The 18866-nt window shown below is 43.8% G+C and overlaps 1 protein-coding gene across 4 annotated transcripts in view; it reads right to left on the reverse strand.

Moving 5' to 3' along the window:
• Window positions 1–18866, reverse strand: part of GFOD2 (Gfo/Idh/MocA-like oxidoreductase domain containing 2) — a 38022-nt gene that overhangs the window by 13813 nt on the left and 5343 nt on the right. For 2 of the 4 annotated variants that reach the window (XM_059903949.1, XM_059903946.1), the window contains exon 2: window positions 382–470. The exons of 1 other annotated variant lie outside the window; for it this stretch is intronic. The gene's annotated coding sequence lies outside the window, so the exon portion shown is untranslated. Of the gene's footprint in view, window positions 1–381; window positions 471–9650; window positions 9939–18866 lie in introns of all 4 variants that reach the window. One more of the 4 variants, XM_059903947.1, reaches the window with a different exon arrangement.

Below are 18866 nucleotides of genomic sequence, written 5' to 3' on the forward strand. Positions count from 1 at the left end.
ACTTCCTAGCTGAATGCAATGTTTTTCATGGGAAAAGCAGGTCTAATGCTGTTTAGCTCCTGGGGTTTTTTGAAGATTAAATGAGGTCCGGTTGTAAGTGCCCAGTAAAGTGTCTAGTATACAGTCAGCACTTAATAATTATCATAAACCTTCCCTCAAACATTTTCTTCCTGTATTCTCTGTCTCTTGGTATGTCACCATCATCAACTCGGTTCCTCAACTCAGAAAGCTGGCCAGCATCGCAATCTCTTTATTCCCTTACCTGTACAGGTAACTCATCATCAAGTCTTGTTGATCCTCCCTCTTTATTATGTCTTAAATCCACCCCTTCTTTGATATCCCCTCTGCCACTGCCCTAGTCTAGCCCCCAGCCCCACTCACCTGGATGACTGCAACAACCTTCTACTTGATCTCTCTTGCTTCCATTCTTTCCTTCCTTCATCCATTCCTCATATTGCGAAGAGATCTCTCTAAAATGCAAACGGAATCACATCACTCCCTTCCTTTTTAAACATTTCAGTGACTTCCCATTGGACTCAGTATGAAGTCCAGATGCTTTAGTATGACTTACAAGGCCCTGCAAGATCCAGAAATCTCAAGACAGGTCTAGCTTTGTCTAGGGTCACTTTCAAGGTTTATCTCCATAAGAGATGAGTTTCAAAACACATACCTAGATAACCTAGTAAGAAGAACGCTCTGTGAAATTACTAGCTATAAACCAGTTAAAAGTTGGGGAGACAGTTACTCAAGATGAAAACAATGGCTTCAGAGTAACAGATGATGAGTGTATTTTTTCTTTCTGGGAGAATTAAACAGTGGGGAACAGTTTTTTATTGAGCCCCTTTTAGATCATATTAACATATAAATTTGTACATGAATGTTCACAGGAGAATTAATCATAATAGTCAAAAAGTAGAAACAACCCAAATGTCCATCAACTGCTGAATCGGTAAACAAAATCTGGTATAACCATACAAAGTAGTACTATTCAGCCACAACAAGTAATGAAGTACTGATACAAGCTACAACACAGATGAACCTTGAAAACATTATGCTAAGTGAAAGAAGCTAGTCACAGAAGGCCACATATTATATGATTCCATTTATATAAAATGTTCAGAACAGGCAAATCCGTGGAGACAGAAGGTAAATCAGGGGATGGGGGAAAGGAAGGAATTGGGAGGTACAGTAAAGTAAGATGTTCTCACCATCTTACTTTATTGCTTCTGTTCAGGTTTGGTCATGTGGGTTTTGTGGAGCTTAGAATATATGGGTGTGAAGCTCTGGAGAGAAAGCTGGGCTTGTGCTGCAGATTTGGAAGTCACCGGTATACTAATTAACTTTATTCTTCTACATTTGGTTATTTAGTTGTTCCAGCCCCATTTGTTGAAGAGACTATTCTTTCCCCCAGAATGACCTTGGCACCTTTACTGAAAATCAGTTGATCATTAACGTATGGGTTTATTTATGGACTCTCAATTTTATTCCATTGGTCTATACATCTGTCCTGAACTTATAGTAAGTTCTGAAATCAGTAAGTGTGAGTCTTCTTTGTTCTTTTTAAGTATTATTTTGGCTATTATGGGACCCTTGTATTTTCCTATAAATTTTAGGATCAGTTTGTCAATCTGGGATTTTGATAGAGATTGCTTTGAATCTGTAGATCAATTTGGGGACTGTTGTCACCTTAACAATATTAAGTTTTCTGATTCATGAACATGGGATGTCTAATTTCTTTCAACAATGTTTTGTAGTTTTTAGAGTATAAGTTACGTACTTTTATGTTAAATTTATTTCTAAGTATTTTATTTTATGCTATAGTAAATGGAATTGTTTTCTTAATTTCATTTTCAGATCCAGCTTCTCTTTTGCTTCTACCGTAGATACAATTGTACTGTGCGAAGTATACATCTCTGTTAGGGGTTGGTTTGCCCGTATAGCCCACAGTACAGCATCCTACAGTACTGCTTGATCCTACCTGAAGGACACCTGTGCCTTTGTGAACCACGGACATAAGCATGACTTGAGCTGCCTCTAACTCCAGACCCCTGTCAGCTTCCTGCCTCCTCCTGTCTCTACTCTCTGGGCTGTGGAGCTTGGCTTGTTCCCTGCACTCTACCATTTCTACCATTGGGTTCTAGCTTAACCATCTTTCTTTCTTTCTTTTCTTTTTTCTTTTTTTGGCCATGCCACGCAGCATGTGGGATCTTAGTTCCCCAACCGGGGATTGAACCCGCGCTCCCTGCATTGGAAGCGCAGTCTTAACCACTGGACTGCCAGGGAAGTCCCATCTTTCTTTCTGATGGTGAATAATGTCCGTGGCCTCTCAGCCACCTCTCTTTCCTCTTTGCTGATAATTCTCTTGCCCTTACAGGATTCCCTTCTAGTTAGAAAACAGTTCAGTCACATACTATCTTCTATAATTTTCATGTCCTGAACTCCCTTTAGCTATTTTGGTCACTTTCTGCATTTACAGGTTTTTGGGGGGTTACTTACAAGTCATGGATATTCTGGGAGCTTGAGAGTGTAAAATTTGTAGCACTACACAGTAAGATTCTGCTTAAGCTTTGTGGGTCATTCATTAAAACAGCTCTAAGGGTCAGGCGAGTAAGACATAGCCACCATAAGCAAGGATGTCCGTGTCCTCTCTAAATTCCTGCCCAGGGCACACTTCTTCCTCTCTCACACTTCATTCCTTCATGCTCTAATTATATTTGGGTGTATATTTGCACTGGTGGCTTAAAACAACAGAATGGATTAGAAGAAGTTTTAATAACCTCTGTTTCACTGACAGTGACTCAAAGGGCAGCTTCATCAACACCCATAAATAAAGGGGCAAGAGCTGGCCTCTGAGGAAGCCAGATGGCATGAAGCTAGGCAAGCTTGACTAGGTATTTCCTGCTCCAGTAGACAGAACTAGTTTTCCTCATTTATTTCAGTGATTACCCTTTCTCACCCCTAACATGTCCTATTGCTTGCCCCCAGTATCCTTGTACATACCTTTCATGTGCCTCCAAAGATCTCCACAAACCCAGTCCTGCCTAGCTCACATGCATTCCAATCAGCATATGCTGGTCAGGAATGAAGGGGGAAAAGTGCCTTGACAGGACTGACTATATATAGTTTGACAAGGCTATAGGTTATGGGGAAGGTAGCACAGAGGTTAGAAGCATGGAATCTGCAGCCAACCTTGCCTGGGCTCAAATCCTGGCTCCACCACTGACCAACTAGGTAACGTCAGGTAAGTTTCTTAATCATTCTGTGCCTCTGTTTCCTCATCTGTAAAATGGGGTTAACTGTATGTACCTCATAGAGGAGTTAAGGATTAAATGAGTTAATATTCATGAGCGTTTAAAACAGGGCCTGGCCCCATAGTAAGTCACTACATGGATCTTTTTTTTTTTTTTTAAAGCTATGTATGACTGCCTTAGATATCTCCTCTTCGAAAGCTGTGTAGGACTATGAAGATAATATTCTAAGCTAATATGCAGTGAGTGCAATAGGTCAGGCAGTGTTTAGTGTAATGTATAGTATATCCCTTCAGGTCTATGCAATTCTGTCCTATAGATGAGGAAAGCAGAAGCTTAGAGTCGCTAGGTAACTCTTCCAGGGTTCCACAGCTGGTTGTTTTTTTTTTTTTTTCCACAGCTGGTTTTGTGTAACACACCTGCCACAACTAGCTGTGAAACCTGGAGCAGGTTACTGAGCTTCTCCAAGCCTCCATAAAACAGAGGCTTGTATGTGTGGAACAACTCTTCTTTCATCCTTAGCGATGAGTGTGAGCCAGGAAAGTTCATTCTGCTCCCTGGCTTGGCGACTGCTTGCCTCAGCTCCACCACTCAAACCAATATTGCTCTGTTCATACATCACACCTTTATTGAGGGCCCCAACAGGGAGACTGTAGGAGATAAAAAGATGAAAAGACACAGTCTTAACTTTGGGAGCAAGAAGTCAGAAAGGGAGTAGGAGCCAGAGCTGGTGGCACAAGTGCTAATCTAAGGAGTTTGGACTTTGATTGGTGGGTGTGCTCGGTACTTTTGCTCTGTCCCACTTTCGCCACCTGATCCCCTCTCTGCTCTGCTCTGTCCCCGACGAATCAGAAGGTCAGTCTCTAAGAACTATATCACGTGGGCTTCAGACCCTCTGGCTTCCATCTGGGTCCAGCCAATCTCAGGAGGAGATCAGAGCACAGGAAGAAAGGTTACAGTATTCATTCTCTGCCTCTCTCCCTACCAGCATGTGGCTCTGGCAGGAACTGTGATCCTTGACCAAGGTCAGTGTCTATGGAGGACCCCTCTCCCATAGCCACAGATTTTGCTGGGTTCCGGTACCCCTCCCTTCCCCCACTGTGCCTCAGGTGGTAACAGTATCAGCTATAGCCAGTCCCTGCCAGGCCCTCGGTGGGCCACCATCCCTTGTAGGTTTCCCTTACCGCACTCACCATCGTAAATAATCTCTCCATTAAAGGCTTTTCAATAACCCTCTAAATGTGCTGGCTGTGTCCTGCCTGGACCCTAACTAATACAGTAAACAAAGAGAAGCACTGAATTTTTTTTTTTTTAATTTCATGTAGGTGGAATAGAGTTCAGGAGACACTAGACACAGAGAACCAGTTAAGATATAAAATAAGAGATAAGGAGGGTCTGATGGAGGGAATGAAGTGGAGCAGACAGCTATCAATAGGACCTGGGATTATGAGGGGAGAGGGAAAAGCCAAAAATGGCACCAAACTATAGACCAACATCCCTCATGAACATAGGCACAAAATCCTCAACAAAGTATTAGCAAACTGAATCCAGCAATGTGTTAAAAGGACAATGCATGATGACCAAGAGAATGTAAGGCTGGTTCAATATTCTAAAATCAATTACTATAATTCAACATATCAAGTCATGAGATTAGTTATTAAATTGCATTAATTAGAAATGTAAATTAAAACTTATTTATTACAACTACACACCTATTGGAATGTGTGAAATTCAGAAAATCTGATATCAAAAACTGGCGAGGATGTAAAGCAGCTGTTCGTTGTTAGTGAAAATGAAAAATGGTACAGCCACTTTGGAAAACAGTTTGTTGTCTTTTAAAGTTAAATATACACAGCATACAACCTAGCAATCCCACTTCCAGCTATTAACCAAGAGAAATGAAAACCTATGTTCACACAAAAACCCATATGTGAAGGCTTACTTTATAATGTCTAATGTTGGCTTTATTTGTAACTGCCAAAACTTGGAACCAACACTAATGTCCTTCAACTGGTGAGTGGATCAACAAACGGTAGTATATTAATGTAATGAAATACTACTCGGCAATAAAAAAAGAACTACTAATACACGCCACGACATGGATGAATCTCAAATGTATTATATGCTAGATGAAAGATGCTAGACTCCAAAGGCTCCATACTGTGTGATTCCATTTATATCACATAATAAAAAAGGCAAATTATAGGGGCAGAATAATAGATCAGTGGTTCCCAAGGGTTGGGGTCAGGGGCCTGAGGAGACTACAAAATGCCACAAGGGAATTTTGGGGGTGGGGAATGGTGAAGGAACTGTTCTATATCTTGACTATGGTGGTGGTTATATGACTATATGCATTTGTCAAAACTCATAGAACTGTACACTAAAAATGGTCAATTTTACTGGTATGTAAATTATATTAAAAAAATGTGACCCCCTAAAAAATGATACTGAAGTTCTAAGCCTGGGAAGTTGTAGTATCATTAAGAGAAACAGGGAAGCCATGAGGCCTGACAGTTGAGACACGTGTCAAAACTGGGATTTGTGGATTCTGTTCTTCCCAGACTGGCTAAATATCATCTTACCTTCTGTATGTCTAGTCCATGGAGTCACAGCTTCTGCAAAACCACAGGACGAGACCCACTCCCCATCACAGAGGTGGGCCAAATCCAATATGATACCTGTTTTTTGTTTTTTTAAATTTATTATGTATTTATTTATGGCTGGGTTGGGTCTTAGTTGCAGCATGAGGGCTCTGTAGTTGTGGCGTGCAGGCTCCAGGGTGTGTGGGTTCTGTAGTTGTGGCACTTGGGTTCCAGAGCGCGTGGGCTCTGTAGTTTGCAGCACATGGGCTCTAGTTGAGGCACGCGAGCTCGGTAGTTGTGCTGCACGGGCTTAGTTGCCCCGCGGCATGTGGGATCTTAGTTCCCTGACCAGGGATTGAACCTGCATCCCCTGCATTGTAAGGCAGATTCTTTACTGCTGGACCACCAGGGAAGTCCCTGTTTTTGTAAATAAAGTTTTACTGGAACACAGTTACACCCATTCCTTTATCTATGGCTGCTTTTGTGCTACGACAGCAAAGTAGCTGCAACAGAGACCATATGGCCCACAAAGCCTGAAATATTTACCATCTGGCCCTTTACAGAAAAGGGCTGCTGATCCCTGCCCTATCCCAAGGGTTATAAGGCCAGGAGCTCCAAGTGACAGCGTATAGTCATGAAGGTAGCCAGGATTATGATAAAAAGAACACCCTACCTCACTGTGTGTGTGAAGAGTCACAGATTCTGGGAACTCTGGCGTTAGTGCATAACTTCAGAGAGGTCACTCATTCATTAGGCAGCTTAAGTAGGGGTCACACCCTGGGCAGAAGGTGCCTATGAATCCTTTTCTACCAACAATTGTTTATAATGTTGGGGGTTTCAGCGTGCTGAGCTAAAACCTATATTTCCCGGCCTCCCTTGCAAACAGGTGTGTCTAGGAAGACAAATAATACAAGGTACAGTTTGGTAGAGTTTCTGGAAACGTTCTTTAAAGATAGGGCAACCACGGGACTTCCCTAGTGGTCCAGTGGTTAAAACTCCACACTCCCAATGCAGGGGGTCCAGGTTTGATCCCTGGTCAGGGAACTAGATCCCCCATGCTGCAACTAAGAACCCACATGCCGCAACTAAGAACCCACACGCTGCAACTAAAAAAAGAGCCTGGGGGACTTCCCTGGTGGCGCAGTGGTTAAGAACCCTCCTGCCAATGCAGGGGACATGGGTTTGAGCCCTGGTCCAGGAAGATCCCAATGCCGTGGAGCAACTAAGCCCGTGCGCCGCAACTACTGAGCCTGAGCTCTAGAGCCCATGAGCCACAACTACTGAGCCCGTGTGCCACAACTACTGAAGCCCGCGCGCCTAGAGCCCATGCTCCACAACAAGAGAAGCCACCACAATGAGAAGCCCGTGCACCGCAACAAAGAGTAGCCCCCACTCACCGCAACTAGAGAAAGCCCACGCACAGCAACAAAGACTCAACACAGCCAAAAATAAGTAAATAAATAAATTTTAAAAATAAAAAATAAAAAATAAAAATTTAAAAAGAGCCTGGGGCTTCCCTGGTGGCACAGTGGTTGGGAATCCACCTGCCAGTGCAGGGGACACGGGTTCGAGCCCTGGTCTGGGAGGATCTCACATGTCACAGAGCAACTGGGCCCGTGCATCACAACTGCTGAGCGTGCGCACCACAGCTGCTGAAGCCTGCGCGCCTAGAACTTGTGCTCTGAAACAAGGAGGGGCCCCCGCAGTGAGAAGCCCGCGCACCGCAGCGAGGAGTGGCCCCCGCTTGCTGCAACTAGAGAAAGCCCGCGCACAGCAACGAAGACCCAACGCAGTCAAAAATAAAATAAAATAAATAAATTTATAAAAATAAATAAATAAAAATTTAAAAAGAGCCTGCATGCTGCAACTAAAGATCCTGCATGCTGCAACAAAGATCCCACGTGCCGCAACTAAGACCCAGCACAGCCAAAATAAATAAATTAAAAAGACGGCAATCTCAGTTGTCGGGCGTATTCCCCCCCCACCTCCCCCTTCATTCTGCCTGAAATGCAGATTCTATGGTTTGAGTTGCCACAGACATCTGACCACCAGGAGGCAATCTGAGGATGGAACACAATTTCCTGCAGATATTGGCACTGAGATGGTGAATCAGATGTCATCCACGCCCTTAAGGAACTCCATTTCATCAACAAGACAGGCAGGTAAACACATTTGTTATAAGGTATGACAGGTAGAGCAACAGGAATCTGTGCGTGGCACAGAGAAGAGCACCATTAACTACATGGGCCCCAGGTGGTGTGCAAGCAGGAAAGGCTTCCTGGAGATGATGTAACAGGTCTGAGTTGGTCAGAAAGGCTGGTCATAGAGCCTCTCCAACACATCCAATGGCAACGCCCTCCTTTTACTGGTGGTCCGCTTCTGTTCTTCTGGGGCCACTTTAGCCAGAAAGTTCTACTTTAGATTGACTTGAAGTCTACCCTCATTTAACTTCCATCCCATTGGTCTTACTTCTACGCTGTGGAACAACCTGTGATGTTCCTAATGAAACTCTCATATTTCCTCTATGTTTCCTAGGTTGTTTGCAGATGGCCACAATAATTCCCTTCCTTGTTTTCATGCCTTGGGTAGTCAATCACTTCACACAGTGACTGTACTTAGCCATGTCACTTGCTCTGGTCAATGGGACATTAGCAACATGACACAAGAGGTTTGAAAAGTACTTGTGCATTAAGGCTTGCTCTGTGGCTACTCCTGGGATCTCTGGAGCCATCACCATGTGAACAAGCCCAGGCCATCCTAATGGATCATAAGAAACATGTGACCAAGTCATCCCCTTTGCTCCAGCTGACAATGAGTCAACTGCCAGTTGACTGAGATCATTTCAGGCTATCCAGTTCTAGCTGAGCTTACCCAGACCAGAACCACCACCCAGGTTGCCCTAAGAACCATGAGAAATAATAAATGTTTGTCTTAAGGTACTGAATTTTGAGGTTGTTTGTTATACCACAAAAGCTAACTGATACACTCCTTTACAGACCGAACTCCCTTAATTCCCTCAGACCTTCCTCACGTTCTCTATCCTGCTGGCTAAGGCTGCTCTGGTTTGTCCATTGTCTAGATTGTCAATATGCCCCTGAAACGCAGCCCCCAGAACTGAACACCATATCCTGAGCATATTCTGGCCTTCTTCCCTGTACATTACACTCCTGTTGCTTCCATTCATTTTAGAATTTAGACAGCCATGTCATCCTGACACATGGTAGGATTTTGCACATGTCCTAATATTCTGTACTTGTATAGTTAGGTTTTCAAAAATTTTAAATGTGGTAAAATACATATAACATCAAATTTACCATCTTAACCATTTAAAAATGTACAGTTCAGTGGCATTCAGTACATTCACATTGTTGTACAACCATCACCACCACCCATCCATAGAACTCTTTTCACCTTGCAAAACTAAAACTCTATATCCATTAAATGATAACTTCCCATTCCCCCTCCCCCCAGCCCCTGGTAACCACCGTTCTACTTTCTGTCTATATGGGTCTGACTACCCTAGGTACCTCATATAAGTGTAACCATATTATACTTGTGCTTTTGTGACTGCTTTATTTCACTTAGCACAACGTCCTCAAGGCTCACCCATGTTGTAGCATATGTCAGAATTTCCTTCCTTTTTAAGGCTGGATAATATTCCACTGCATGTACATACCACATTTTGTTTATCCATTCATCTGTCAGTAGACACTTGGGTAGCTTCCACATTTTAGCTACTGTGAACAATGCTGCTATGAACATGGGTGTACAAATGACAGGTTTTTAAAAAATAAATTTATTTACTTATTTACTTACTTACTTATTTATTTATTTATTTATGGCTGCGCTGGGTCTTCGTTGCTGCGCGTGAGCTTTCTTTTTAGTTGCAGCGAGCGGGGGCTACTCTTCATCGCAGTGCGCAGGCCTCTCATTGCGGTGGCTTCTCTTGTTGTGGAGCATGGGCTCTTGGCACGCAGGCTTCAGTAGTTGCAGCGCATGGGCTCAGTAGTTGTGGCTCGCGGGCTCTAGAGCACAGGCTCAGTAGTTGTGGTGCACGGCCTTAGTTGCTCCGCGGCACGTGGGATCTTCCCAGGCCAGGGCTTGAACCCTGCAATGGCAGGCAGATTCTTAACTACTGCACCACCAGGGAAGCCCTCAGGGGTTTTTCAAGTGTCATTACTTGTTCTGGAATTTTGTCTTCCTGATGCTATTAGAATCATCAAGCTATTCAGAAGCTTACAGATGGATGGAGCCGGGGTGGTTCCATCCAAGCTATTAAAAAATCTATAATACTTTGCCTTGTAACTATATATTTTTAAGTTACAAATTATGCTTTCTATTTTTCAGTGCCAGGCTTCAAAAAGAGCCATTAGGGATTTCTACAAAGTTACTGCCTTGTAATAGCATCTTTACCCTGCAAGCCACATAAATGCAGTCAATTGATTTTCAGCCAAAGTATTAATTCAATGGGGAAAGAATACTCTTTTTAAAAAATAGTGTTGTGGGCTTCCCTGGTGGCGCAGTGGTTAAGAATCCACCTGCCAATGCAGGGGACACGGGTTCGAGCCCTGGTCAGGAAAGATCTCACATGCCGCGGAGCAACTAAGCCCGTGAGCCACAACTACTGAGCCTGCCCTCTGGAGCCTGCGAGCCACAACTACTGAAGCCTATGCGCCTAGAGTCTGTGCTCCGCAACAAGAGACACCACTGCAATGAGAAGCACGCACACCGCAACAAAGAGTAGCCCCTGCTCACCGCAACTAAAGAAAGCCCACGTGCAGCAATGAAGACCCAACAGAGCCAAAAATAAATAAATTAATTAATTTTTTAAAAAATGGTGTTGGAACAATTAGATTTCCATATGGCAAACAAAAAACCTGACCCTTCCTTTCTCACTGTGTACACAATAATTAATTCAAAATGAATCAAAGACCTAAATGTAAAACCCAGAACCATAAAGCTTCTAGGAAAACATATCAGAGAACATTTTCAAGGCCACGGAATAGGTAAAGATTTCTTGGACAGGACACAAAAAGCATTAACCCATTGATAAACTGGATTTCAAAATTTTAAAGAATTTCTGCTCACTAAAGGACTCCACTAAAAAAATAAACAGGTAAGCCACAGATTAGCAAAAAATATTTGCCAAACATATATGTAACAAAGGACTTGTATGCAGAAGAAATCCTACAAATCAACGATGAAAAAATGAACAACTTCATTTTTTTTAAATGTCAAAGGACTTTGATCGCTTCACACCAAAGATACAGGAAAAGCCAATAAGCACATGAAAAGGCACTCCATATCATTAGTTATCAGGGATATGCAAACTAAAACCACACTGAGATACTCAAGATACTCGCTAGAATGGCAAAGAAAAAAAAGAAAAAGACTGACAATCCCAAAGTTTGGAGAGGATATGGAGCAAATAGAACTCTCATACATTGTTGGTGGCAGTGTAAAATAGTACAATCACTTTGGAAAACTGACATTTTCTTATAAAGTTAAACATATATCAACTCAATGACACAGCAACTCCACTCGTAGATATTTACCCAAGAAAATGAAAACATACATCCACAAAAAACTTAGACAAAATGTTCTCAGCAGTCCTAATTCATCTTAGCCCCAAACTGGAAATAAACCCAAATGTTTATGAATAGGAGATAAACAAATTATGGTATAGGCATACAATGGAATACAGAAAAGCAGTAAAAATGAATGAACTACTAATATATGCAACAACATGTGTGAATCTTAAAAATATTATGTTGAGTGAAAGATGCTAGGCACACACACCAAAAAAACCCCCCATACTGTAGGATTCCATTTATTTGAGGTACAGGAACAGGCAAACCTTACTTATTAGTGACAGTAGTCAGAAGTGGGAGCGTGGTGGCTGGCAGGTTGGGGTGTGGGGCAGGGAGGTGTGGAACCGACTAGAAAGGGGCACCAGGAAACGAATGATGGTGGAAATACTCTACATCTTGTGTTGCATTGTGGTTACATGGGGATATATTTGTCACAACTCATCAAACTGAATACTTAGCATCTGTGCATTTAATTGTATGTAAATTATACCTCAATTTTTAACCACCATAAGTTGTGTCTGAGGGTATAGAACAACCTACTTGCACCTTGCGGATTTACATCTATAATCAAATTAAATGGACATGTGTGAATTAAAAGTCTCTTTCCTTTAAAACAAAACAAAAACCGTGTAAGCATACTTTTGGTACCAATACAGTTGGCCCTCCGTATCTATGCATCCTCAGATTCAACCAACCATGGATCTAAGATATTAAAAAAAAAAGAAAATACCAGAATGTTCCAAAACATAAAACTAGAATTTGCTGCACACCAGTGACTATTTACATAGTTTTACACTGTATTAACAACTATTTACATAGCATTTACATTGTATTAGGTATTATATGTAATCTAGAGATGATATAAAGCATACGAGAGGATGTATGTTATATGCCATTTTATATAAGGGACTGAAGCATGCGCGGATTTTGGTATCCATAGGGGTCCCGGAACCACCACCCCCGCCCCCCCAGCACACACACAGATACAGAGGGATGACTGTATGGAGACAATGGCTGAAGCCAAGCTAAGGCCAATGATCTACTAAGTCTCGGCACTTGCTGAGGATCTGAAGATGGCACTTTTCCCTAGCCAACATCACACTGGATGAGCTGCTGAGCTGTGGGTGTTAGGCAAGTCCTCACCACTCACGAACAACTCATACTAAGGAAGTGAGGGTTCAGAAAGGAGTTCTTCTCCAGCATCGCTGTAGGCAGGTGAAGCTAATGAAGGCCTTAAGTGAGAAATAATGTGTAACAGTTTTTGGTTGTAGCTGTACAGGTTGGGCAATAAGGTTAGCACACCACGAAGGTGGCTAGCTCAGCTCCCAGCCCCCCACATCCCAGAACCAGCCCACAGCTGGAACTCCCCAGCAGCAACCGCCTTTGAGAGCTGTGCACCCACACGGCACCCCTCCTCAGACTTTGCCGCAGACCTGTGGCCCCTCAGACACATTCCAAGGGGCCAGTATCAAGGGGCTTGTTTGGGAATTAGATTTTTCTGAGGATGAATTTTTTCAGTAATTCTATCTTAATATAAAACATGCTAAAATAAAGCACTGTGGCCAGTGATGAGGCCAGGACCCTAGCTATTGAGTTGGGCCCTCAATAAATCTCCCTTCCTTCCCTCCCTCCTTCCTTCCTTCCCTCCCTCCCTCCCTCCTTCCTTCCTCCCTTCCTCCCTCCCTTCCTTCTCTCCCTCCCTCCCTCCCTCCCTCCTTCCTTCCTTCCCTCCCTCCTTATTTATTTATTTATTTATCGTGCCACGTGGTTTGCAGGATCTTAGTCCCAACCAGGGACTGAACCCGCGCCCTCCGTGTTGAAAGCACGGAGTCCTAACCACTGGACCACCAGGGAATTCCCCAATCTTTTTTTTTTTTTTTAATTTATTTATTTTTATTTTTGGCTGCGTTGGGTCTTTGTTGCTGCGCAGGGGCTTTCTCTAGTTGTAGTGAGCGGGGGCTACTCTTCGTTGCAGCACATGGGCTTCTCATTGCGGTGGCTTCTCTTGTTGCGGAGCACGGGCTCTAGGCGCACGGGCTTCAGCAGTTGTGGCACGCGGGTTCAGTAGTTGTGGCTCGTGGGCTCTAGAGCACAGGCTCAGTAGTTGTGGCACACGGGCTTAGCTGCTCCGCGGCATGTGGGATCTTCCCAGACCAGGGCTCTGGGATCTTCCCAGACCAGGGCTCGAACCCGTGTCTCCTGCATTGGTAGGCAGATCCTGAACCACTGCGCCACCATGGAAGTCCCCCAATTTATTTTTAAAACAGATTGTGACATTAGCTGTGTTTCCTCCTACCTCTCTGGCCATTTCTCTGCTAGTTTCTCCTGATAATGACTGTGGTAACCATTGCTCCTGGCTCATGACTGATGATCCTATTCGGTCTCATGGCTTTAAATACTATCTATTCTCTGACGACTCCCAAAGTTATCAGCCAGGTCCTCTTCCTTGAGCTCCAGGCTAGTATAAACAACCGCCTATCTGATGTACATTTCGACTTGGTGTCCAGAACTAAACTCCTGATGTTTCTCCCCACCAAACTCTCTCTTCCCACAATGGCTTCATCTCAGGAACTGGTAACACAAATTTTCTAACTGTTCAAATCAAAACCTTGGAGTAGTCCTTGATCCTTCTTCTTCTCTCACACTTCTCACCTGATCCATAAAAAAAAGTTTTGCTGGCTCTCTACCTTCAAAACACATCCTGTATCCAAGCACTTCCTACTACTCTATTGCCACCACCTTAGTTCAAGTCACTATCACCTCTCCCCAGTGCTACTACGACAGCGCACCTGGTCTCCCAGATTCTACCCTGCCCCTTCCCATGCTGCACCCCCAATCTATTGTTAACACAGCGCTGAGAGTGACGCAATTAAAATGTAAGTCAGATCAAGCCACTCCCCTGCCCGAAGGCGCCACAAGCTCCCCATCTCTCTTAGAATAAAAGCCAAGGTTCTTCCTCTGACCTACAAAAGGCCCTGCATGATCTGTCTGCACCCTATCTATCCTCTTTCTGACCTTATACCCAATTTCTCTTCCCCTTGCTCACTCTGCTCCAGCCACAGTGGTTCACTGCTGTATGTATCTCAAACATACCAGGTATGTCTCTGTCTCAGGGCCTTTGTGCTGGCAGTTCCCTCTACTGTACAGATGATATCAATTTGGCTTACTCACTCCCTCACTTCCTTCAGGTCTCTACTCAAAAGCTGTCTTATCAGAACCAGGTTTATCTTCCCATTGTTGGTCTCATCCTACCACCCCTGCTAGAACGCATGCTCCTTGAGGAAAGGGAATTTTTTGTCTGTTTTGTTCACTGCTATACCCCCAAGTTCCTAGAACAAGGCCTGATATGTAGTGGGTGCTCAGTAAATATTTGCTGAAAAAAATGAAAGATTTCAGACCTTGCTCCTGCATAGTTGATCAATAAACCAAGACGTATATACTGAACTCATCAAAACTGTAAATAATTCTGTATGATCTTGGGATATGTTCACAAATGTAATAAAGAGAGTACTTACGTTGTTAATTAAATAGTTTGGGGCAGAATCTGGTTTAATGGTTTAGGAAAGAAAGCATCATATAACAGAATAGCTCTGTCTGCCAATTGGGATTAGGAAAATGAGCTGATGCTCTCAGTCTTAAGCTACAACTTGGCCAGTCAAGAGGGGCCCTCACCCAGAACTGTCTCTCCAAATACCACCACTCCTCTACATGACATGACTCAAGCTTATCAGTTAGCTCAGACCCCTTGTAGTCAAGTTTCCTCTCTCTAACAGAGAAGCACACTGTAAATCAAGCCTTGGGACTTCCCCGGTGGCGCAGTGGTTAAGAATCCGCCTGCCAATGCAGGGGACACAGGTTTGAGCCCTGGTCCGGGAAGATCCCACATGCTGTGGAGCAACTAAGTCCGTGAGCCACAACTACTGAACCTGCGCTCTAGAGCCCGTGAGCCACAACTACTGAAGCCTGCGCGCCTAGAGCCCATGCTCCGAAACAAGAGAAGCCACCGCAAAGAGAAGCCCACGCACCGCAATGAAAAGTAGCCCCCACTTGCCGCAACTAGAGAAAGCCCGCGCGCAGCAACGAAGACCCAACACAGCCATAAATAAATACATAAATAAGTAAGTAAGTAAATAAATAAATAATCAATCAAGGCTTGCAGGACCACAGTGACCCAGCACTTAGGGGCTACGTTCAGTCAAATGCCAACAGACAATCGTGAAGGGAAAGTAAGTGATAGTGGACTCAAACAAGTGATAGTGATTCAAACCTAACCAGTTCCTAAGGAACCACTCTGGCTGCAGTGAAGCCTTCCTGCCCCCACAGCCAGTCCATCCCTACAACCCATCAATTGGACATCTTAAGGCCCCTTGAATTCATCCACTGCTCTGGTTCCCTGAACAGACATCCAGCGGGTCTCCTGGACCTGACCACTTCCTTCCCCAGCCTCTAGGTGACCCTAAGATAAAGCCCAAATTCCTTCATGGGCTCTCCCCAGTGTGGGTTGGGCCTTTCCCCATCTCTCCACCTTAGCATTTTCCCCTTTACACTGCACTCAGCATGCTAGCAGCTACCAAATCTAACTCTTTCAGTCCTGCTCTGAGATTCTGGTCCAAACTGTTTGCTCTGCCTGAAACAATCTTTTCTTTTTCTTATTTCCTCAGGATAACTCCTCAGATCTGTTAGGTCTCCAGTTAAACATCACTTCTTCAGAGAAGCTGTGCCTGAGCTTTGGCTTTCACAGTGCCCGTCACACTTCATTGGGATCTGTCATGATGTCAAGAGGTTGCCTGTCTCACACTTTGCTGTCACCAGGACAGAGCAGTGTCTGAAGCTGAGTAGGTGCTGCTAAGCAATGATTGAGGAATGAGCATACAAATGAATAAGTACTAGAACAGATGAATCAAGAAGTCAGGTCAAAACAAAGCCTTTGTGGTAGCTGCACCGACTAGAAGGCAACAGTTTTTCCTGCTCAAGTTCTTCTTTTCCTTCCTATTTTTTTTTTTTTTAAGATTTAATTTTATTTATTTGTGGCTGCGTTGGGTCTTTGTTGCTGCGCGCCAGCTTTCTCTAGTTGTGGTGAGCGGGGGCTACTCTTCATTGCGGTGCACAGGCTTCTCCTTGCGGTGGCTTCTCTTGTTGAGGAGCACGGGCTCTAGAAGCGCTGGCCTCAGTAGTTGCGGCACACGGGCTCAGTGGTTGTGGCATGCGGGCTTAGCTGCTCTATGGCATGTGGAACCTTCCCAGACCAAGGATCGAACCCGTGTCCCCTGCATTGGCAGGCGAATTCTTATCCACTGTGCCACCAGGGAAGTCTCTCCTTCCTATTTTAAATAAAATAATGTTCTAAAATCTTGAAGAATATAAGCTTCTTTGTGGTTTTTTTTTTTGGCCACGCCACAGGGCTTGCGGGACCTTAGTTCCCTGACCAGGGATTGAACCCAAGCCCCGGCCGTGAAAGTGCCGAGTCCTAACCACTGGACCACCAGCGAATTTCCTGAATATAAGCTTCTCTGAATGATGCTCCAGAACTGATACGTGGAACATTACCATAGGAGGGGGGTGCCATGACGTAACATCCAGTTGCAAAGGGATCTATAACATAAGAGCATAATTCTTGAGCATGGTAAAGGAGATAAAATTAAAATGTAAAGGTCAATTTTAAGCTCAATCCTCATTTCGCAAAACCCAGGAAACTGGTGGGGAAATAAGTAGCCTTCCATGTGGCCTTCAACATCAGTCATGTACCAAGAACTAATTTGGAAGGTATGTCTAACTGTCCCCCAGCCCTCCTTTTGGCCTCCCAACACCTGGAATTGAGCCACTGTGGTAGACAGGCTGTCACTGCGTGGATAGCAGAGCTGGACCCAAGAGGGAAGACAACCACACCTCATCACCCGAGCCTGAGCAGAAACCAGGGGAAGTATGCAGCTTGAGTTCTGAACTGCATGTTCATAGCAGAGGGACTACCTGCAGTTCAGTTAGAGCTCCCCATGAACCAGCTTGTACTTATAGTCTGAAAGGGTAGCACTGCTTTCTGCAGGACTGCTTTCAGATAAATGTGAAAGTGTTTCTTTACCTACATGTATGTTTCCATTGAAAAATAAAAGCCAAACAAAACAAACAGGTATTGAGTTTTACACATGAGTTATGACAAATACTTTGGTCCCTGGGTTTCAACGATCCAAAGGCTCTGTGGGAAGGTTTAGCTTTTCTATGATTTGTTTGTTTATTTTAAGTGTCTTACACTGACTCAATGACATAGAGATCGCTGCCTTCTCACTGACAGCAAAAACACAAACAGGACCAAGGAAAGAAATGCTATTCCCCCATTTCTACAAGCTGACATGGAGGTAAACCGTTAGGCAGCCAGAAGAGAGCAGGAGAGCACACCCAGCCCGAGCCAAAGATGCCAGTTCCCCATCTCTGCACTCCCCTCCACACAGTGTCCTAGGAGGGACACTAATGAAAGGCCTAATGACCTGTCTAATGAGGTGTAACTACCCAATGTACAAAAGGGTCAGCTAAATTGGGTCATAAAGGAGAAGTAAATTTAACACCCACAGAGGTATCTGGATAATTATTAGATCTGAAAGTTAGTTTCAGCTGATGATTACAGTAAGAAAAAGTACTTATCTACTAGCTGTATTAATTCTTTATTGCTTTTGAAAGTCTGGCAATAACAAGAAGATTATTTTTTCAAAGATTGCCTTAACAATGAGTTCTAGACTGACATCATCCTGAAAATTCCATCCTCAGCCCTACTCTCTCACAGAGCAATTTTATCTAATCCTTCAACTTCACTCAGACCTCCATGAAAACGTTCTTAACTGGCTCTATACTTCTAAGTGTCTACTGGAAATCCCACCTGAGAGACCCACCAGCTTCTCCCAACCCAAAATCATCTTTCCTCTCCTTCTCCTGTGCTCCCTCACCCCACTTAATGGTACAATATCCAGTCACCAGAGTTCTTTCCTCATTCGTTCCCTAATATTTGTAAGGGCAACAATGAGTCAGGCATTATGCCAGAAGGTGGGGCACAGAGCAGTGATCCAGACAGGTCAGGTTCCTGGAGCTTAGTTTCCACTTCTTGCTACACCCACCGTTGAATACCAAGGAATAATTTGACAGAGGAACACAATGAGTGGCAGGCATGTGACAAAGACTCTGCCTTTGCTGAGGTAAAGCACACTTGGCTGTGATGCATGTGAAGTAGCCAACCCTAGAGTGAGGTGTATTACATACTTTGGTTTCACCTGTAATCCCAAGAAGAGGATGAGTTTTTAATTATAATAATAAAACATTTTTCAAAGTGCAAACCTAATTTACTAAGGTTTTCTTTGTGTTTTCCACCTTCTATATGGATACAAGCATCCTGTTGCTGTGAAAATGGCTATTTCTATGGCAGCGAGAGACACTTTAGAGAATTACCTATCTGCCTTCCTTCA

The sequence above is a fragment of the Balaenoptera ricei genome, chromosome 19 (genome assembly GCF_028023285.1).
Source record: "Balaenoptera ricei isolate mBalRic1 chromosome 19, mBalRic1.hap2, whole genome shotgun sequence".
Lineage (NCBI taxonomy): Eukaryota > Metazoa > Chordata > Mammalia > Artiodactyla > Balaenopteridae > Balaenoptera > Balaenoptera ricei.